General features: G+C 36.9%; 1 pseudogene; it reads right to left on the reverse strand.

The window, feature by feature from the left end:
- Positions 1-18,530: 18,530 nt before the first annotated feature.
- Positions 18,531-22,265, reverse strand: LOC110590803 (annotated as a pseudogene).
- Positions 22,266-23,261: the final 996 nt, after the last annotated feature.

Genomic DNA, 23,261 nt, shown 5'->3' on the forward strand with positions numbered 1-23,261 from the left:
ACAGCCAGAAGCTCTGTGAGGGCTACAGTGCCCTTCCTGCAGGCATGACCTTGCCAAATACCTTTCGTCTTGCCAGCGTTGCATGCTCCTGTGTGCTGCCCGGGACTCCCCTGTTGAGGGCTTAGGATACTTCTGAATACCTGTAGGTGAACCCGAAAGGGAGGGAAACTTAACACTCCATGAAGTATACCTTTGTTGATAAATCCTTGCCCCTTTCACCCTCCCAGTGGACTGTCCTGAGACACAAGGTTATAGCCTCTCCTTAAATGATCAAACAATATCAAAGAGTCAGACTCACCTACTGGCAGTCAGCTCAGTAGCACATCCTCACGTTGACTCTCTCATGAGACCTACTTCGTTCTCTTTGTCCCTCACCTCTGCTCTCTGGGATTGCACTCCCTGATCCAGTAAAAACCATACACCTTTGCCTCAGGCTCCATTTCATGGGGAAATCAGATTAAGTCAGGAAGAGATAAGGTTCTTAATTCATTGATTCCTTCACCAGGCAAACAATACCAGCTGAGAAAAATGAAAGCTTTCACATCCTACATATATTGCTTTAAAAACATTTATTGAATGACTATTAAATGTCAAGTACCGTACTTAATGCAGTGGATACAGTGGTGCATAAGAAGGCTACCTCAGCCCTGAAGAAGCTCACAGTCCCTTTGGAGACATGAAAGTCAAGTCAATAGATAATTAGAAGTTGTGTTAACACTCTGAGAAAGAAAATAGCTGAAGGAGGCTCTCTTAAATAGGGCTGCATTGGGGATGTTTAACAGATGGAATTCATAGTTGCAAGCAACAGAAGCTAACTCTAGCTGGTTACGGGAAGATATTGAAAGCCTATCAGGTAGCTTACAACATTGTCGGGAAGAATGGGGAGCGAGGCTCTGAGACAAAGCATTCCAGGACAAAACCCAAACCCACACAACAAAGTAACAGCTGGGGATGTTTCTGCTGACCCACCAGGACCAGAGTAAACCATATCTCGTGCCCACCAATGTCACTTTGGTGTGAAAAACTTGACTTCGTTACCACTGGAAAATTGCTACTGTGTCACCAAAACCCAGATACCTCTACTCCTGCAGTGACAGCAAAAAGTGAAGCACCGTCCAGAGCTTTTGAGGGTTTACTGAGAGTAGGTCTGATTGGTGAGTCCTCATCATGGATCTGCTTCCTCACGCAAGGAAGCCAGGGATTTGGAGTTAACGATGTTTTTGTTGGGCAGGTGAAATTCATGATGTGGGGAGTCCCATAAATGCAGAAAGGCAGGCATAATAGGAAAGTTGCATTAGGAGAGTATACAAAGGCCTTGAGGAAGTTACTGCCCCAAGTTGCTGTATAAAGAACTAAGAGAGGGTTTATATTCAGAACTAGATCACGATACAATAAGGCCACATTGAAGAGAGCTGTATCTGGATCATATAGGACAAAAGTGGCACAGCCTGGGGTTGGAAAGCTGGGTAGGGCCATACCATGGACGTCAACACATGTTGTCCCTTAAATATCATCCCTGTCCAGCTACCCTCTATTCTGACTGTTTCCAGAGGCGAAATAATTTGGAGTCCACATAAACCACAACTATGAACTTGGAAACTCATTTTCTGTGCATTGTAAATCTAGGGACCCAATAAATATTCATGTGGAATGAATGGATGGCACAAAAAGATGAATTTTCATATAAAGGTTTTGGTCTTAAAGTTGGAATATTTTAATAAGACCTGAACATTTTCATTTGGATGCTAATATTCTGAAAATTGTTAGTATATGACTAATAATCATGTTCTCCAACTATTTATGATATTTTGAAAAATAGAACTACAAAATATTTTGCTGCATTCTCCTTCTAGGTAAATCATAACCATATGCATATTTTCCTAAATCACAGTATAAATCCACAGCTAATTATTTATGGACCAGATAAATTTGTTACAGAATTTTGGCATGCATTCATTTTTCTATCACTAAGAATTAGATTTTAAACACTCCTATCAGAAATCCAAACTTAGGCAATATTTAAGGACAAATAGTATGTCCTCTTAAAGCTTCGAAGGTATTAACACATATTGTGTGAAAAATGTAATATCATAAAGCCATATCACACAATAAGTATTAATACCTCCAATCTTTTATTCTTTCTGAAATAGCACGTGGTAGAGAAGCATGCAAATCTTTTACACTGAGAAGAAATCTGTGGGTTCTTTTTCATAACAAAGAATAAACTCAGTTTGAGATAACTGGCTACCTGCTATGCATTTTCTGAGTTTGTAGCCAGAGATTACTTACTGTAATAGCTAATGGCTACTATTTACTGAGCAATATCATACACCATCATGGTCACACAAGATACCACATTTACTTCTCACATCAGTAAAATGGTTCTTATTCCCATTTTACACATAAAAGAATGATGGTTCGGGCGCCTGGGTGGCTCAGTCGTTGAGCGTCTGCCTTCAGCTCAGGTCATGATCCCAGGGTCCTGGGATCGAGTCCCACATCGGGCTCCCTCCTTGAGGGGAAGCCTGCTTCTCCCTCTCCCACTCCCACTGCTGGTGTTCCTGCTCTCGCTATCTCTGTCTCTGACAAATAAATAAATAAAATCTTAAAAAAAAAAAAAGAATGATGGTTCACTGCGATTTGTGGACTTTCCAAATATTGCCAAGCTAAAATCACAAAGCGTGTCACACAGCTACATGAAATACATGAGATGAGATCAAAGATTCCACCGAGGTCCTTGATCAGTGAGTCTGGTGTTCCTTTTCCACACTACCACCAGATTATGAACACTCTTCCATAAACATCTCTACTAGTTTAGAAATATATATAAAAATAACTCCACAAGTAGCCACTTTATAACTAGTCAGAGCAAAAAGGTAACTCGGATTCATATTTTCATCAAATCTAGATAGAGACATTTTTTTCCCATTTTTCTTCACATCTGATGGGAAAGGAGCTAGCTACACAGAGGAAAAAGCTGATTCTTACTCATGTGCTTTCCTGGATAGAAAGAGCAGTCAAGATATAAAGATATCTCTAAGGCAGAGTTATTTCATAAGTCTCCTTGGGAAATTGCCAGAAGGCAGAGCACATGTCGAAAATCCCAGATACAGAGACACCACACATTGTCACACATTGTCAGACATCACACACTGTCACTTGATATCGTTCACTGTGTCATTGATTCTAATATATTTTATGGTGTTTCCATTCCAAAGTGATGAGAAAGGCGCAACCCCAAAAGCATAATCCTCACTGTGTACTGATTCTTCAAATAGAAGCAAGGACAATATTAAGAGGAAAGCCTAGTATTTGCTGAGCAATAACATACGCCAGCAGGCTCACATGGGGCATCACGTTTATCCTTCATGTTGGATTATATAGCAAAGGCCCTTCTTCCCTGGAAGGTACAGGAGGAGAAAAATCCATAGAGGCTGTACCTAGATAGAATAGTTCTATTTGTTGAATGGATGTAGTATGTCCAGCTTAAAATTATTACCTAACAACAGCCTTCTTCCCATAGGTCTCTACATTTCTCTGGAAACTAACCCTAAACTATGTATGTCATGACTGAGTCCTGGAAGCCCCAGAAGGTATGCCATGTGCATTCACAAAAATATTTTCCTGCTGCTATAAAATGGCAATGAGTTTTTTTGTTGCTTTTAATGTGCTGAAACCACAAAGGTGTTCTGTGTCAATAAACAATACTGGAAACAACATGTTTGTCATCAGGTAGTGACCGCTTAAGAAATTCTTGAGGTGGGGCGCCTGGGTGGCTCAGTTCGTTAAGCGACTGCCTTCGGCTCAGGTCATGATCCTGGAGTCCCGGGATCAAGTCCCGCATCGGGCTCCCTGCTCGGCAGGGAGTCTGCTTCTCCCTCTGGCCCTACCCCCTCTCATGTGCTCTCTCATTCTCTCTCTCAAATAAATGGAGAAAGTCTTTAAAAAAAAAAAAAGAAATTCTTGAGGTTACATTGTAACTATTAAGAAGGAAGCAGGTGGATTCATTTCTGAATTTGGAGGATTTACATACTTTCTTGTCTTCTACTCCTGGCTTCCTAGTATTTTATATTTGTATTAGCTTTTTTTGAGTGATGTATAAAGGTATTATCCACATATTATTTTCAGAGGCCACCAGGAGAAGCTCTTCTAAGCTGATTCTTAATTTTGCAGATCTGCAAATCTTTAGTTTGCCCAGGGGACAGACTCAGGCCAACAAAATTAAGAAATACTGATTTCTAAATCAGATGCCAACCTATTAATTTATAGGGAGAGTATTTATTACCTAGGGGCATAAATATTCATGTTTGTACTGTACCATGACTGGAAATTTTCAGTCATTTTTATTTATGATTATGCATTTATCAATATCTCTATTTTCTCCATAATATGAGTGTTCAGGAAAGTTGGCTCTCCCTACGTTATTAAGAAGAAGAGGTAGGATACAAAATATGCCGACCAAAGGCGTTTAAGTCATATGCAATAGGAAAGTGCCAAACTCTATTTGATGCTTAGTCTACAGATAACAACTTTTCAGATGTTTCCATCTCAATGAAATGATGGACATGGACTAGAAAAAATTGTGTAGAGAGACATAAATCATTTTCCTCATCTGTGGTCTTCCAGCAATTATATTACAGAATCAATTTAGACGCTCAGGCAATTGAACTACATCTGTCACTCAAAAGTCGTCAAATGAGAAGCTGATGTAACTTCTTGACTAGCATTTAAAATGAATTATACACTCAGGTCACACTTTGAAGAAAGGGGGGAAAGAGGAAGACAAATAAGAAAAGAAGAGACAGGGTGGATTTTTTGTGATTTTTAAGTTTCAACCTACCTTTGTATCCCTACACATTCTCTACTTCCAATAAATAAGGTATTTCATCATTTATTACATCATGCAATTATGACTGTTGTCTCCTCACAGATTTGATACCAATATTAACGTCTTTGAGAGGGGAAATAGTATGAAAGTACAGCATATCATGTCTTACACTCACCTCACAATATTTTGGCTTATGGTCTCCACCAAAGCATTAAAATCAAAAGCAAAGATGAGAATCATTCAAAATAGAAAAGCTCTACTATAATCTTTTAAAATCAGTTTTATATATAATTTCTACAGTTTTATTCCTTAATATTTTTTACTTGGGATTTTTTTTAAGGCACTTTTTATTCTGCAGTCATTCGGTAGCTGAAAACTAAGGTAGACATTAAGAGAAAGTGACAGATAAAAGACAGATCAGGATTTCTAACTTGCACATGGATATCAGAGACTTGAATATAAGAGAGACTTGGGTATACCTAATGTAAAAATAAACTAAATATTCAAATAAATACTTTCTAAGATAAAATTGAATGACTTGTACAATTATCTCATAACTGTTTATATAAATAGTTCTTTTACCATTTAATATTGCTTTCAATGGCAAATCGTGTCCTCTTTTGCCTCACCACCACTCTGCTAAAAATGGTTTCAAACAGTCATAATTATTTCTCTTTCTAGTTTAAGAAGTATACCTGCTATTTTTGATTTAGTTGAATATCTCTAAGATCTGAAGCAGCATGCTGAGCACACAGAGAATTATAGCTGTGTCTTAAAGTAAGATGGATATGTCATTAAGTGAACAAATTCTTTCATAAATTGCCCCTGAAAACTACAGGATCAGCTCTTTTATGTAGGAGACTGGAGACTTCACACTAGCAATCGTTTGGTCTTAAGTCTACACACTAGTGTTCAAGAATAAAAGGTGAGGGGCGCCTGGGTGGCTCAGTCATTCAGCGTCTGCCTTCGGCTCAGGTCATGATCCCAGGGTTCTTGGATCGAGCCCCACGTTGGGCTCCCTGCCCGGCGGGAAGCCTGCTTCTCCCTCTCCTACTCCCCCTGCTTGTGTTCCCTCTCTTGCTGTGTCTCTCATTCTCTCTGTCAAATAAATAAATAAAAAATCTTTTAAAAAAAAGAATAAAAGGTGAGCTGAAGACATCTAAAGAAAGCTGGAGCTAGCTATCTGCTCTATCACAACTCTTCCTGATTTTTTTATATATTCTCTACAAATGCATCATGTCTTAAAACAGATGAAGAAAGCCACTTTCTATAGAAAAAAATGATCATAAAAATAATCCTTAATGATATCTTTTTTTTTAAGAAGATAGCTAGTTCCGTTTAAACGTTTCTTTCCTTTTTCATTTTCTCCCGACTTGTGTTTGTTGAAAAATAATTGATATTAATGTGGGACCCCTGCGTGGCTCAGTCAGGTAAGCATCTGCCTTCAGCTCGGGTCTTGATCTCAGGGTCCTGAAATCAAGCCCCATGTCGGGCTCTCTGCTCAGCGGGGAGTCTGCCTCTCCCTCTCTCTCTGACCCTTCTCCGCTTGTGCTTTTTCTATCTCTCTCTGTCTGTCTCAAATAAATAAATAAAATCCTAAAAAAAGAAAAATAATTGATATTAATGTATATGTTAGCATGTGTCTATATCTATCTTATATGTTATATTCCGAAGCTCTGTGACCCTGTTTTCTTCTTGCTCTTGCTGCTATACATTTCAGTGACTTTCTCCTAGACCATGCTTGCCTAAGTATTTAGCTGCATGCCAAGTCCCGGAGAGGAGTTGCATTATCACAGGGTTCTTCTAATATGTGCTAAATCAAATATTTAATTTGTCCAAATGCTGCAAAGGCCGGTGAAATGGTATGGCCAATAATCATTTTCTGAACTCCACAACCCTCAACCTTAGGCTCAAAGAGTTGGGTTTTTATGGACTGACCCTTTAGTTCTCCTGCTACATAATGCTTTGTAAATAATTCTTAGACCTGACATTCCCAGAAGAAGACAAACCTTGCAGTCTGGGCAGTTTTCTTGGATGGGGTTAATCTATAGGGAAATAGTGTTAAGGAATCTCTCTAGACACATAGACATTTGTTTGGACATTGGGCTTTAAAAATAAGCTACCCTCATATGCGTTCTGTCTAGCTCCCCGTCTCACTCCTACTGCCTGAGTTAAAATGAATTAAATTTTAACTAGTTCCTATCATAGACATAGACATTTCTATATTGGTTATAAAATTTGTTTGGCTTTCTTAAGAGTTTAGCTTTTCTGTAACAAATTTGGGATACTCTGCTCCATTAAGAATGACTTCTACATTTAGATCAGTATATGACTATTGTAAGAGTTCAATTTTATCCTATATTGAGAGCCCTTTTTGAGGATCAACATATTAGAGATTCTTTGGCTGTCCTTCTTGAATAAATGGCATTATAGGAGTAGGACAGGGAAAGTACAAGATAATCTTGGACAAACTTACGATGCCAGGAAGTAAATAAATTTCTTATTTTTTAATGATAGAGACATGTCCAAAGGACACAAGAGTCAACTCAGAGGGACTTCCAAATGCCAAATCTAGGACAATTTGAAGAATAAAATAAAATAATGGTAGCAATAGATTATAATCTATAGAATAAACCAAGTATCCATGAGTTTATAAATAAGTAAAAAATATAATATAGGGATATAAATAAATAAAAATTATATAAATGAATAATTGAAAGATATAAAATATTTAATAAAATAAATATAAGTATATTTATGTAATAAATAATTGACTAAATAAGGAAAAATAAATGACAAATAAGTGAATTATAAAATAATAAATAAATACATTTGGTATATATTTAAATGTAAATGGTATAAATAAATATAAATATAAACAATATAAATATAAATAAAAAATAACTGGCATAAATAAATAACTGAATAAAATTAAATAAGGAAAAAAGGAAAACTCTTCCTTACAATGAAATTCCAATCAGTATATTTAGAAGACATGATGAAAAGAGAAAATTCACTATTTAGCAAATACCATACTAACAATTTTTAGGCAAGACTCATCAATAGATGATAAAATTAATGGGCAAAAATGATGAGACACAGTATTTACATAGTCTCCAATTATATCCCCTCAAGATAATTATTAATTACAAGGAGAAACAGAATGACAGTAATTCTCCAGTGGAGACATGGCAGCCACCACCTTACCCAAGTGATCAAAATTAATATCACCATCAGTGAGAAAATTAACACTATGTGCCTCCTGAAATGATGTTGCACAGAGGACAGAAAAGCACTTCTGTCTATTTTTGCCAAACTTAAACTTAATCAGGAGGAAACATCAGACAATCTCAAATTGAAGATCATTCTACAAAATAACTATCCAGTACTCTTCACAAGTGTCAAGATTATGAAAGGCAAAGTTGAGAAACTGTTCCAGATTAAAGGAAACTAAGGTGACATGACAATTAAATGCAATATATGACTCTAGATCAATGTCTGGATCAGATATAAGACATAAGTAAGACAATCGGCCAGATTTGAATATGATACGCAAATTATCTAATAGCATTGAATCAATATTAATTTCTTGGGTTTGAGAATTATATTGTGGTTATATAAGATGAGGACATGTGGAAATCTATGTGAAGAGTATAGAAGAATATACGAGAATTCTCTGGTTTTTATAAATCTAAAACTATTTCAAAAATAAAAAATGGGAAAAATGTTAAAAAATCATAAAACAAATTTCTGACCTCCAAAATGTTTGTACCTTCCTGACTTTTATTCAGGAGCCAGTTCATGAAAACCATAGCTTAGGACTGTGGCATATGCAAGAATCTCTAGCTACCATTATCTACCTTTAACTCTCACCTAGACTATTAACAATGGACTCCTAACAATGGCCAGTCCATTCTCTATACTATAGCCAGAATGAGCTTTTCAAAACTTAAATATAATTGTGTCACCTGCCTCCCACCCATGACACTGAGTTTCCCTAAGGATCAAGATACCATCTGCCCTCCAGTAGGAGTCTTTACAAGGATATTTCCCCTTCCCATGGTGTGCCTCTTTCTCTTCTTTACCTTATTAATTCTAATTTTTTTAGACACCAGCTAAAGCCTTCCCTGACCTTCCCGACTTGATCCAATACCTCTATGATAGACACTGTAACATAAAGTCTGTCCTTTTTAGCATCTGTCAGGATTAATTTTACATGTTTGTGTGGTTATCTGATTAATGTTTGCCATTCTCACTGATTGTAAACTTTATGAGAACTTAATCAATATTTATCTCCAACATTTAGGCCAGAGTATAGCATTCAATAAATATTTGTTGGGTAAAAGAAATAAACAAGCCATATATGAAAGTATGTCTACATGATTCTTCCAAAAATTTGAAATAGGCTTTTTCTAAATTGATACTTTAAAAAAGTATAACTTTTTAAAATTTCTAACTTCACCAAATAAAAGTATAATTTAAAGATATTAACTTCTTTGGCTCTTCTTGCTATAAACACATTTTCTGTGTCTAACATAGACTTTTGGAGTTGCATAACACAAGATTTTTCCTGAAATAAGTAAGGCAGAATATTGGCAGTTTGAACTTAATATCTTCACTCCCTTCCAAGAAAGTTTCAGTGGATTACTTTAAAATAGATTGTCTTACATAGAAAATATAAGTAGAAACAGAATGTCAGAAATGAAAATATAAGTGTATCAGTAGAATGATCAGCTTGATGTACTAGGATTCCCATTTGGCTTAGAGCTTCAAGGCCACAGATGCAAAGGGAAAAATCCATTCACACAAAGAAGGACTCATATTATTTATTTAGATATATCTATATTTACTTATTCTTGGCACTATGGAGTTAGCTTTTATGTGAAAAAATGATAAAGCAATGACTCTGGGTCCACTTGGGAGTCTTCCTCCAGTCTGGTGTCCAGCAAAGCTGGATTAGAATCCTATTTTTGTTAACTTACAAAGTTTGTAAACTTGAGAAAATCACTTCTGTGTGAACCTCAGTTTTCTCAGCTAAAATAGAATGGTTGGAAAGAACTTACTATAGAGGGTTTTGTAAGGATTCAAAGAGATTATGCACATACCCTTAGTACATGCAGTTCATGTGGGTCTAAGCATACTCCTCTCTGTGTCTGTCTTTTTCCTTTAAAAGCTTTCCATTTCTAAAAAAAAAAAAAATCTGCTTGAAGAAATACACATTATGGTGGAGGAAAGGGGCTTTCAAAAGTTATTGTGAAAAAAATGGCATTTATATTTAAGATTATTTTTTGTTTCAAGCTTCACATTCAGGATTCAAATTCAGAAGGGCCAAGCGGCTACTGTTCAGTTTATTACTCAGCAGTCGGGGCTCCCTTCTATTGTCAGATAAGACATTTATTGGGATTCTGACAGTTCTGCTTCCTGGATTGGAAAAGCTGAAGGAAGACATATGTAAGGAGGAGTAGATGACAGAAAGCTGTGATATCTGGGCCGTGAGAGAAGCCCCGGGTCTCCACGCTTATAATTTAACCTTTGATGTTGACAAGAGCAAGAGATATTCAACCTAAGTGGACCACACTGGCCTCAAAAAGATATAGATAATGGACAAGAAGGAATAGGAGGCCTTACATGAGTGCTGTAGACTGAATTGTGTCCCCCTAAAGTTTGTATGTTGAAGTTCTAACCCCCAAGGTAACTATATTTAGAGATAGGACCTTTAGAAGGTAATTAAGTTTCACTTAGGTCTTTAGGATGGGTCCCTGATCCTATGGGATTAGTGTCCTTACAAGAAAAGACACCAACCAAGAAACAAACAAACAGACTCAAATACAGAGAGAGAACAAACTGGTGGTTGCCAGGGGAAAGGTGGGTAGGAGAATGGGTAAATAGATTTTAAAAGAAGAAGAAGAGACACCAGGGAGCTCGCTCTTGTTCCTTCACTGCCATGTGAGGACACAGCCAGAAGGTGGCCATCTGTAAGCCAAGAAGAGCTCTCACCAGAAACAAATCCTGCCAGACTTTGGTCTTGGGTTCTAGCCTCCAGAACTGCAAGAAAATAAATTTTTGTTATTGAAGCCACTAGTCTGAGATATTTATTATGCCAACCCTCTCTGACCAATACAGTGAGGAAAGCATTTGACTTGATTTTCATCCCCAAAATTCAATGAGAGCAACTTGAAGTTCAGAGGGAGAAATTTGAGAAAAAATTATTATGAGAGTTAAAATAAATAATAAAATAATTTATCCTAATAAGATAAGGAATTCAGTGAATACACAGTGCAGAACTCACCAGTTAGCATGTTTATTATCAAAAGGTCTAACCCCTGCACCACTTGCTATATGGAATATTTCAACCACCCTGTATCTTGGTTTGGGGGCATGAGCTCTTGTTTTGGCTAGATGTAAGACAGTGAAAGTAAATTCCTCCTTGTCTAATTAAAGGTATAGTTAATTTATTCCCTTTTGCAGTGCAAATAACAAAGTTCTGATTAATCAGCTCTAGAATAAAAGTAAACCCTCTGCTACACTTAATTAAAAATCAAATTTCTCTGGGGGGTTGATTACAGCAGGGAGTTGGGATATGCTGCAGCTAAGTATGTGTTGCTTGCAGGACAATGCTAGAGACAGACCTTGGGGACTTGTGCATCAGTATAAACAAGAATATGCTCAAACATTCAATTAGGTACCTCCACATTTTTATTCTCAACAGGGAATGGGTGCAGAGAGAGACAGGCCAAGGGGACCGTCAAGAATTTTTAAATTATTGAGTCCTAAGGTTCCAGTCACAGTCATTACTCAGAGAATAGCTATTCAGGCAATCCCCAGGAAAAGAAAAATCAGGTGAGTTATTTTAGACATAGAGATAGCGTGGCCACCATGCAAAGTCTGATTTAAACGGTAGGGAGAGATAGCATCCTGACATAAAAGTATAAGAATCAAAACATTGCAAAATTACCTTGACATGCCTGCATCTAACTGCATCTAGCTATTTCATCAGGAGCAGCCCTTCATTCTCCAGTCCTGTGTGCCTGTGTTAACCTTTCACTTCCCATTTCTAAAGAGGAGATGCAATCTCAGGTAAGGGACCACTGCAGATGTAATCTGCCTTAAGGCAGAGATCAAAAGATCTGATACAAGGAGCAGGCAGATAACATAAAGGAGAAAACAGACTTGATACAAAAAATTGGGGAGAATGGAGACTGTGATACACTGGGGATCATCGATCTTCTGGTTAGTGATGGGTGGGGGCATCTGGAGAACTCTCCAGGGTCAGGCTGTCACCACCACACATGTGGGAATATATGCCCGATGTATCCTGATTTTTCAAAAGAGAATAGAAATCCACATTTTTAGGGGCGCCTGGGTGGCTCAGTTGGTTAAGCGACTGCCTTCAGCTCAGGTCATGATCCTGGAGTCCCGGGATCGAGTCCCGCATCGGGCTCCCTGCTCGGCAGGGAGTCTGCTTCTCCCTCTGACCCTCTCACCTCTCATGTTCACTCTCTCTCTCATTCTCTCTCTCAAATAAATAAATAAAATCTTTTAAAAAAATCCACATTTTTAATATAAAATATTCTGACTTTACATGTTTTTTGTAATGACTGTAAAACTATGTTTAGGTTTAAAAATCACTTCTACCCACGTTATTCAGCTAGTGTGCCTTCTCTCCTCCTCACAGCCCCCCCCCCCCCACAAATTGGTGATCTCTGCTCAAAGGACTGAAATTGAGCAATTTTTTTTTTTAATCTTCCTTTGTAAAGGCTGCCTGATATACTAGAAAGAATAGTCAACTGGGACTGTAGCATTGCCCCTGATTAGTGAATTACCTGTTAGGTCCTAGAGGTATGACCATGAAACGTAGGGCCTCCATCTAAACACTTGGTAGATTGGACAGTTGTGTCTCAGCTTCCTTTCAACTTCAACATTTCTAGCATCTCAGCAAGATGAGGAAGAGAAATTAAAGTTCACATCATCCAGCTCCCCATCCAATGATTGAAATATGTTTACAGGGCCTATTTGAAATTTGAAGGAATGTTACTCCTAGTTTTTGCTTTATTTGTCAACATGGTGTGAAGTATCTGAATTTATGAAAATATCAAGAATTAAGGTATCTAATAATTTAAACTAAGGAGTTTACTTGCCTATAACTACTTAAATAAAATAATGAATTAACTTCATAAAAATATGGAGATTGTTGGAACCACAACTTGTCAATTTATTAGAATTAATTTTTGCCCTGGAAAATTATTTAAAAATCATGTATAACTTCAATAAACATTGCTGGGTTCCAAGCATTATTATATAAAATTTCTCATCCCTCAGATACACTAGAAGGCACTGAAACAGAATAATTTTAGTTATCATTTATAAGAAATTTACTTTTTAATGTTTTTATGCTTGCTTCCTAAGAATTAGAGCAATTACCAAGGTCATTGGATATCTCAGTGAAGCCAACTCCTACAGACATTGTGATATAAGGATTTCCTTTTATAGTCAAAGGCATAATGATCATTCACTAAACAAGAACAACAATAGTGCCTTATACTTATAAAGCATTTTTTCAGTTTGCAAAGTGCTTTCATGCATTAAGTTGAATCCTCACTACTATATCAGGGGATATTTATGGCAATAATTATTATGTTCATAAGGCAGATAAAGAGACTTGAGCTCAGAGAGCCTTTGGTCATCTAAATAGCGCTGTCTTAGCACTGTCTAATGAAACTTTTTGCAATAATCAAAAATTTTTATGAACTATCCATACGGTAGCCACTAAGGATATGTGGCTATTGGGCACTTGAAATGTGGCTAGTGATAATGAGAAACTAATTTTTTATTTTGCTTAATTTTAATTAATTTATATTTAAATTGTCATATGTGGCTAATGGCTTCTCTATTAGACAGTGAAGATCTAGAAATTACATATTCATTTTCTTACTAATCTATCTTTTTTTCTTTTCACTTTGCATTAAGTCTTCTAATCTGGCCCATACTCTGCTTGAAATGTCTTTCATATCTCTCTTTACTTACCATTCTAATTTCTAATAACTGATTCAGATCACTGGACACATGAACACTGTAACAGCCTGCAAGGTGATCTCCATTACTCATGTCCCTTCCCAACTTACTGTGAAAGTCTTCAAAAAAGAAGCCATACTCAGAAGACATGAACAGATATTTCTCCAGAGAAGGCATAGAGACTGCCAACAGACACATGAAAAGATGCTCAACATCACTCATCATCAGGGAAATGCAAATCAAAACCACAATGAGATATCATCTCACACTGGTCAGAATGGCTATCAAAAAGACAAGAAATAACAAGTGTTGGCAAGGATGTGGAGGAAAAGGAACCCTTGTGCACTGTTTGTGGGAATGCAAACTGGTGCAGCCACTGTGGAAAACAGTATGAAGGTTCCTGAAAAAATTAAAGGTAGAATGACCATATGATCAAGTAATTCCCCTACTGGGTATTTACCCAAACAAACACTAATTTGAAAAGATACTTGCACCCCTGTGTTTATAGCAGTATTATTTACAATAGCCAAATTATGGAAGCAACCCAAGATCTATCCATAGATAAATGGATAAAGAAGATGTGGTATGTATATATATATATAGAATGGAATATTTATTCAGCCATAAAAAAGAATGAAATCTTTCCATTTGCAACAACAGAGATGGATCTACAAGGTATTATATAAAGTGAAATAAGTCAGAGAAAGACGTATACCGTATGATTTCACTCACATGTGGAATATAGGAAACAAAACAAATGAACAGAGAAAAAAAAATTAAAAAAAAAAAAACCCAGACTCTTAAACATAGGGAAAAAAACTGGTAGTTACCAGAGGGGATGGGTGAAATAGGTGAAGGGGACTAAGTACACTTACTGTAATGAGCACTGAGTAATGTATAGAATTGTTGAGTCACTATATGATATACCTGAAACTGCTTTAACACAGGATGTTAATTATACTGGAATTAAAATTTTAAAAAAGAAAGAAGCCATACTTCTAACAGCTATCTTTGGCCACAGTAATGCTGCACAACAAATAATATATCAGCAAATTTAAACTGTAAGCATGTATTTAGCTCACAAGTCTGCAGACCACCTGAGGATTTGGCCACCCTAAACTGGTTGGAGATGGGTTCATTCATGGGTTTACAGCCAGCTTGGGGATGTTGACCTTAGCTTGGCTCAGCTGGTGGCAGCTCTGTTCCACTTGTATATCATCTCCCTCTTGGAACCAGTGAGTTTGCAATAGTTTGTTCCAGGGGTGATAACAAGGGTGAACGAAAGCAAACAGAAGCATAGAAGATACCCTCATGCCTAGGCTTACAACTGGCATGCAATCATTTCCATGTCATTCTATTGGCTAGAAGAAATCATCTACCCAAACATACAATCAGGAAGCAGAGAAATAAACACTGCCCCCAGTGTGAAGCCACTGCAATAGTCCCTAGTAAAGGGGCCTGAGGAGGGGTGAACATGTCATGGCCACCATACTTGTTTATGTCTGTGTATTCCTTGCACTCCCTATTCCTCATGGTAGAAAGACAATATCAGAATGAAAACGTTTCAAAATGAAAATAGCATGACCTGAAGATATTCACAAAGTCATAGTGGTATTGTGTATGCTCATTTGTCTCATGATTAGAGTATAGTAAGGGGTTATGGAACAGACGTGATTCACAAAGTCATAGTGGTATTGTGTATGCTCATTTGTCTCATGATTAGAGTATAGTAAGGGGTTATGGAACAGACGTGAAGAGTTCAGAATTCATTAATCCATCCTCACACACTACAGTAGCGTCTTTGTCATTCTGCCACCCGAACGAGTCTCTTCCATAAAGCTAGTTCTAATAAAAAATAAATGTATTTCTTAGGAACTTGAAATCACATATTCTTTGAATGTAGAATGCTCAAATGAATCTCATCCCCTTAGTGATATTGTTTCTTCTCTTTCTCTAAAATATTATTAAACAGCAACATCATATATCATGTAGAGATCAATTTCTTTGGGGTATCTTTTTAAACTCTTGAAAACTTAAAATAGAATAATAAAATATATGAACAGGTCTGTATTTACCCTAATAACAAAGTTAAAATCTCTTTCTGTTCCTTTTTCTCTTGGGGTTATATATCCTTTAAGCTAGAATTTTCAAGCTTAAAGTCGTAAGTATTTTCTCTTTTAACTAGTGTTCTTAGGAGTCTTATTGAACCATTTGTTTATGTATTCTCCATCACATTTTGTCACATCTACTTGAGTGTGAAGGAAAACTTTATGACAGATCTATCAACAAGCAGCTTTTAGCATAAATCTGAGGCATATTTTAAAATTAGTTGCCTACTTAACCATAAATGAAACATGTTTGTGTGTGTTAAAAATAATTAACATCCTTAAAAAGAATCTTAAGTTGTGTCTTTATGACAGTTTAGCGAAAACTTAAAGAGTTGATTGCTAAAGAGCTGTCACCACACAGAAACAAGAGAAAAGGATAGGTGAGAAAATTCTAGCACAGAGTTATCTAATAAGAGGGCTTGGAAATGGGGTGTTTTATGAAGACTATTTTCTCGTTAATTGTGTTTCAGAAGAAAACTTGTTTAATTCTTGTTGAAAATGGTGGAAAATTGTATTTGTCTGAGTTCTATAAAATAAGCGCAAAATAATTATTCTTTGGTTTAGTTAATTAGGGTTCCCCTTTGTACATTTATTATTGTGGCATAGTAGAATGAAATGATAAATAAAATTATGCTGAAAGAATATTGATATCAAGACATCTTTAGAAGTGCTTACTTTTAAAGTAAATTATTGAGGGGTACCTGAGTGGCACAGTAGGTTAAGCATCCAACTCTTGGTTTCAGCTCAGGTTCTAATCTCAGGGTCAGACTCCACAATCAGTAGAGAGTCTGCTTAAGACTCTCTCTCCCTCTGCCCCTCAATGCCCCCCAACTCTCTCTCTCAAAATAAATAAATAAATCTTTAAAAAATAAAATAAAACAAATTATTGAAAAAATATTACTTTTTTGTCCTCTTCATCATTCCCTAAAAGTAAAGGAAGAATAATTTAATTTACTAACAACCTGGGTTCTTTCCACTGAAATTTTACCCAAATACAGTTGAATATAAACCAGTTATTTTAACCTGAATGAACTAGAATGAATGACAATAATGGTTTCTTTTATAACTTATTTCAGAAGAGTCCCAGAGAACATAATAATTAGTTTCTAGATTCAAAGACATATGAAGTATATCAGTGTTTCAGGCATGAGAGTTGACACTGTGTTCCATATGTGATTCAGACAGAATTGGACATGTCTGGAAAAAGTATAAAAAGAGTCTAGCACAATTCCATTTTGTGAGTCTTTGGGGGAAAATAATTAAGACAGGATGAAGTGGGAGTAGTAGAATGGATTGAATCATAGATTAGAGTTGAAATCCCATGGGGCAAGTGTGTGTGCGTGTGTGTGTGTGTGTGTACATATTCATGCGTATGTATCACAGATTAAACTAGGACTTGCTCATTTGACTTAAAAAATTGTTTTCTTTTTTAATCTTCTCTGTTAGGTTTTTATAAGTAACATTTCTTTTCATTTGTATGATTTAATTAATGCAGAAAGCACTGCAATGTGATAGAAATTAAAAAGCAGGAATTCTTACTGAGCTGTGCCAACCCCATCACTGATTGTTCTTCAGCCTCCTTGAAGGTCTGTCTCCTTATCCATAACCTACTTTTGAGAGGATTACATGTAACATACATTAATTGCTTCAGACAATTGTTAAATAAATACTGACTGTTTTTTGCCATATTTTTCAAGAGACAAGTTTCTTCTGCATTACTGTTTTTGATATAAGAAATTACTCAAGTCTTGGCCTCCAAAATAAGGTATGGAATTTGATTTTCTGAGCATTTAGCCAGTGATTTCAATGAATTTTATGGCAGAGTTGGTGAAATAGGAAGTGATTCATGATAAAATTGAGCACAAAAGTATAATAAGATCTTACATAGTGAAAAGTTGAAAGAGTATCAATAGCATGAAATCATTTTAAGTCAGACTAAGCAAAACACTAAGTATACTTCTGCTGTGTCATATAAAGAAAGGAAAGGTTTTGGGAAAATTATACCTCCTGCATAAAGCCAATATGTTTCTTACAAAGGGAACTATGAAATTGACTTCAATTAGGTGCCCTCTTTGAGCGGCCATAAATTACCTTGTTCAAAACCACTACAACAGTTATTTCTGTTTAAAACATGCATTCAACATAGGAAGCAGAGAAAATACATCCCATATGATTTTTTTTTCAGAGTTTAGGACTTTTAATTTGTCCCAAAGTTGCTGAAGCAAAAATCATGATAACACATTCTGCTTTCCTTTACACCCCCCAATGCAAAAAACAAAAACAAAACTATTTGTAGGAAAAAAATGGTTTTGTACATGGGAAGAAACAATATAAATTCAAAACTTACAGATAAGGATTAGCTCTATCACTCATCTCTTTAAAAAAATTTATATGAATATCGAGTCAAAACCAACAGGATATCTCCCTTGAAATGTTATCTATACAAATTTCCAAGTAGACCACAGGACTCTACTGTCTTGGAATGTCCTCAGAAGGCTCTGTCATTGATCAGGTAGCAGAGTAAAAACCCCAGAGTCCTCTTCTTTCAAACAGAAGAGGGAAAGACAGAGGGATGGAAGAAACTATTCAAACTTCATCTTCGTTCCTTGTGGCTGGGGTCTCCCCCTCCTCCTCTGCCTCCTCAGAAGCCTCCTCACCCTCCAAAGCCTCCCCAGCCTCTGCCACCAAATCCATCTCGGCCTCCTCTGCCACCACCTTGGCCTCCAAAGCCACCATGGCCTCCACCACGACCTCCAAAACCACCTTCACCCTTAGGCTTGGCCCAGTCCAAAGTAACTGTTTCCTTCAATTTCAGCATCTTCCATGGCCTCCTTGGAAGCTTTGGCATCTTCCTCACTGTTGAAGTCTACAAAACCAAACCCTTTAGAAGACCCAGTCTCCCAGTCAGTGACTGTCCTTGCCCGAACAGAGCCATCAAATGACTCCTTTAATGTCTTTTCTGTGGTATCCTCAGACAGACCTTGAAAAACAAAGTTTTGGATGGCTGGCTTCTGGCATTAGATGATCTGCTGGGTCCTTGCAACTCCAGTCTGATTGCTCTGCCCTCAATTTCCCTTTTATTACAGGAATTTAAAGCTTCTTTAGCATCTTCAAATGAAGCAAATTCTATAAATGCATACCCTTTAAATTTGCCATTTTGGTTCTGGGGCACTTTAATAAAAGTTGCCTTCTCAAATACTTCCTGAAGGGTTTCTTCTGTTGCATTGTAAGAGAGGCTGCTTAAAACCAGTGTTTTTGATTCACCCCTCCAACTGCTATTCTTGCCACCTCTAGAGTCATGACTTTGACCCTTCTCTCCAGTGTAGAACAGGGAGATAGCCCGCCCATCGATCTCTGTGCCCTGCTTTTCTTCCAAGGCTTTTTCTGCATCAGCTTCGGTCTTAAATTCAATATAAGCAATCCCTTTACTCTTTCCATCCTTGCTGACTAATCTGATCTCCGCAGCATCTTCAAATACTTCTTTTAATTCATCCTGAGTAACTTTGTAAGGCAGCTTTTTAGCCAAAAGTGTTCTTGTTTCTCGATCTTTCTTACTGTCTTTTCCCTTTGATTTTTCTAGTTTAATTTCGTTGCCAGAGACTTGTAAACCAGTGAGTTCCAAGGCTTTTTCCAGGTCTTCAGCAGATTCAAAATCCACATAGCCAAACTTCCCAGACACACCAATTCTGACACCCACAACGACAAGATCATTTTTAGCAAAAAGGTCACTGATGCCCGTTTTTAATTCACGAGCAGATTTGCTGAAGTTCAGGTTTCCAACAAAAAGATTGAATGATGTAGTTGGTTCTGTAGCTTCTACTTTCTGCTTCTTGGCTTCTGGAGCTGCTTTCTGTTTGGCCATTTCCTTCTTTCATTTTCCAGGTGCTTCTTTAACAGGCTCTTCCTCCTCCTCCTCCTCCTCATCTTCCTCCTCCTCATCATCCTCATCTTCCTCATCCTCCTCATCATCATCTTTATCCTCATCATCATCCTCTTCATCTTCGTCCTCAGCTGTGCTCTTGGCCTTCACAGGAAGAGCTTTTGCAAGGGCTTTCTTCCCTTTGGCTGGTGTAGTCTCCATAGATTCTTCTTCGGAGTCATCTTCATCCTCATCTTCATCATCCTCCTCATCGTCTTCATCCTCCTCCTCTTCATCATCATCCTCATCATCAGGGCAGCAGCAGCAGCTGCTTTCATCACTGCTGGCTCGAATTCACCCTTATCTTCATCCTCATCCTCCTAGTCCTCCTCTTCACGTCATCATCATCTTCCTCGTCACTGTCTTCCTTCTTGGCATTCTTACCATTCTTTACTCCCTTGGCTAGGGTGGCTGCTCCTTTCCTACCAGGGGCTGCTACCAATGCCTTGCCTGGTGTGACCCCCTTCTTGCCAGGTGTTGCTACTGCTTTGGCTGGCACAACTGTCTTTTTGGCTGGTGTAGCCACTGCCTTTTTGCCAGGGATGACAACAATGCTTTCTTGGCCGGTGTGGCAACTGTGACTTCTTTTGTTGGGGAAACGATCACCTTCTTTGCTGGAGTTGTGGTAGCCTTCTTGCCTTTTTTCTGAGGAATGATAACCTCTTCTCCACTGCTATCATCATCTTCATCTTCTGACATTTCCTCATCTTCACTGTCTTCTTCTACCTCCTTTGGGGAGGAACCATTTTCTTGGGGTCACTTTGATTTTTACCAGCCGCCAGGTCCCCTCCACAGATGCTGGGACACACGTGGCCACATATGGTATTTTTAATTAAAGTTTTTCCAAGTTAAAAATAAACATGCTCTAATTATGGAAAATACAAAAAAGTACTAAATATTTTAAGAAGGAAAAAAAAATGTCCCATCAGGCAAACACAATCACTATTAAGACTGTAGCTTTTATGAATTTGGTAGATTTTTTTAACCAGTCTTTTCTTATATAATTATTAAAATATAGTTATTTTCTATGTACATTTTTCCCTTCTTTCCCTTCCTTTGTTCTTTCACTTTTGCCTTCCTTTCTTCTTTCTCTTCCCTTTCTCCACTTCTTTGTCTCTCTTTTCCAATTTCTTCTTCTTTCACAGACAATTGAGAATTTTGTCAATTAAAAATATTGTTGTGGGGCGCCTGGGTGGCTCAGTTGGTTAAGTGACTGCCTTCGGCTCAGGTCATGATCCTGGAGTCCCTGGATCAAGTCCCGCATGGGGCTCCCTGCTTGGCAGGGAGCCTGCTTCTCCCTCTGACCCTCCCCCCTCTCATGTGCTCGCTCTCTCTCATTCTCTCTCTCTCAAATAAATAAAATCTTTAAAAAAAATAAAAAATAAATAAAAAAAATATTGTTGTGTATCATAAAGTCAGAAACCACACTTGTCTCAGACCTATGTGAAATCACATTTAATAGAAGCCAATGCCAGGTACCAAAGTGTAATTAGAAAGAAAATCTAACCTTTCTTTCAATCGCATTAAAAACAATAAAATACTTAAGAATAAATTTAACCAAGGAAATGAAAGATTTGTACAATAAAAACTATAAGACTTGATGAAAATGTGGAACATTTTTACTATATTAAGAGTAACCTAAGAGTACTATTTAACTATTTAACATCTTCTAACAATCCATGGCCCTGTGATGAAGGGAAAATTTAAAAAAGGGAAAAGAAAACCAGAATTTGTGGTATGCTTCATAGCGAGCTACTTAAAATCTTCACTGGCCTATTCATATTATGACATATATTTTACCAGAATAAGGAATGTTGAATAAAGAATAAAGAATCTCTCTTTATTAGAAAAATAATAAAGGTAACTTTTATTAAGCACTTGTGTGTCCAGATCTTTTATAAATATAGCGTGTGTGTGTGTATATATATATATACATATACATATGTGTGTGTGTGTGTATATATATATAATTAGCTAATATATATATATATTAGCTAATTTATCCTTGACATAAGCCCATTCATATCCTTATTACAGGTGAGAAAACTGAGGCAGAAGAGATTTATTTACTGGCGGGGGTCAAACAATTAGCAAGAGGCAGAGCATAATTTGAACTGAGGTGATATGAATCCAAGGTTTTATATCTTAGCTTTCTTACTGTACCACCTCCAAAATAACATTCTATAAGAACATTTCTGATAACACTTTTTTTTCCTTGTCTTTACTTTTACTTTAAAAGATAAAATATTGAAAAGCAGAAAATTAAGAAATATCTTACCTGGGTAATACTGGACATCATTTATTGCTGTTTGTATAATATTTTTTTTTTCTTTAAGACTTAAGCATCTTACCTAGATCCTGTATCCCTACAAGGAGAGCCCTACCTCTCTTCTGTCATTTTCAGTACCACATTGAATTTGCCATGATTAGAATGTGTTTTTTGTCTCTACATCTTTGTTGAAGTTACTCTCATCATGGGCATGAATTGCTAGTCACTAAATCCTTCCATACTTTTTAGTTCTCATCATACTTTATGGCATTTTGATAATTCCCACTCCTTTAAAAAAATGACCTCTCTTTTCATGATGTTCTTTTTTTCTGTTTGCATTCCTGCTTTCTGATTATTTTTCCTTAATTTCCTTGATGATGTATTCTTTCTCTTCCCACCCCTTCAATATAAGAGTTCTCAACAATTGCACTCTTCCTCACACTCCAAATATTATCTCCAAATAAATCTGACCTAACTAAAGGTTGCAGCATTAATGTGTATACTAATGTCTGAAAAATATGCATAGAAAGCTCTACCTCTCCTTTGAGTTCATTTAGTAAACTACCTACTACCTACTACCTACAGGACATCCCAAAGGAATTTTACACTCAATTGTGTCTCAAAAGAACTCATTATTTGATCTCAAGAAAACCTCCTGTATTCTTTATCCCAGAGTCTAACATGACCATCTACTCAATAACTCAAGGTTGGAATCTATTTGTTATTCTCAAGATCTCCTTTGTTCTCATGTCCACAGCCAATGAACCAAAACAGTCTACATGATAGAATGCTACAGTAACCTTCTAACTGGTCTCATGGAATATTTGTCACCATTAAAATCCATTGTTTAAACTGCCTTCAAAACAAATATTTCTAAAACAAAACAGGTCAAACTACTCTTTCATTGAAAATAGTCATTGGCTTCCTATTACCTGTAAGACTTAAAACAAACTTAACAAACAAGAACCTTTAAGAGGTAGCGTTTGACCGCCTCTCTAGATTCATGACCTCTAGATACCAGTTTACTTGCGATTACATGTGCCTTTACACTTTCCGCCCATTCTGCTCAGGATGCATCTATATGTGAAATATTTACTAATACGAAAATAGATATTATCCCTTTCT

Source organism: Neomonachus schauinslandi, chromosome 2, assembly GCF_002201575.2.
Source record: "Neomonachus schauinslandi chromosome 2, ASM220157v2, whole genome shotgun sequence".
In the NCBI taxonomy this organism is placed as follows: Eukaryota; Metazoa; Chordata; class Mammalia; order Carnivora; family Phocidae; genus Neomonachus; species Neomonachus schauinslandi.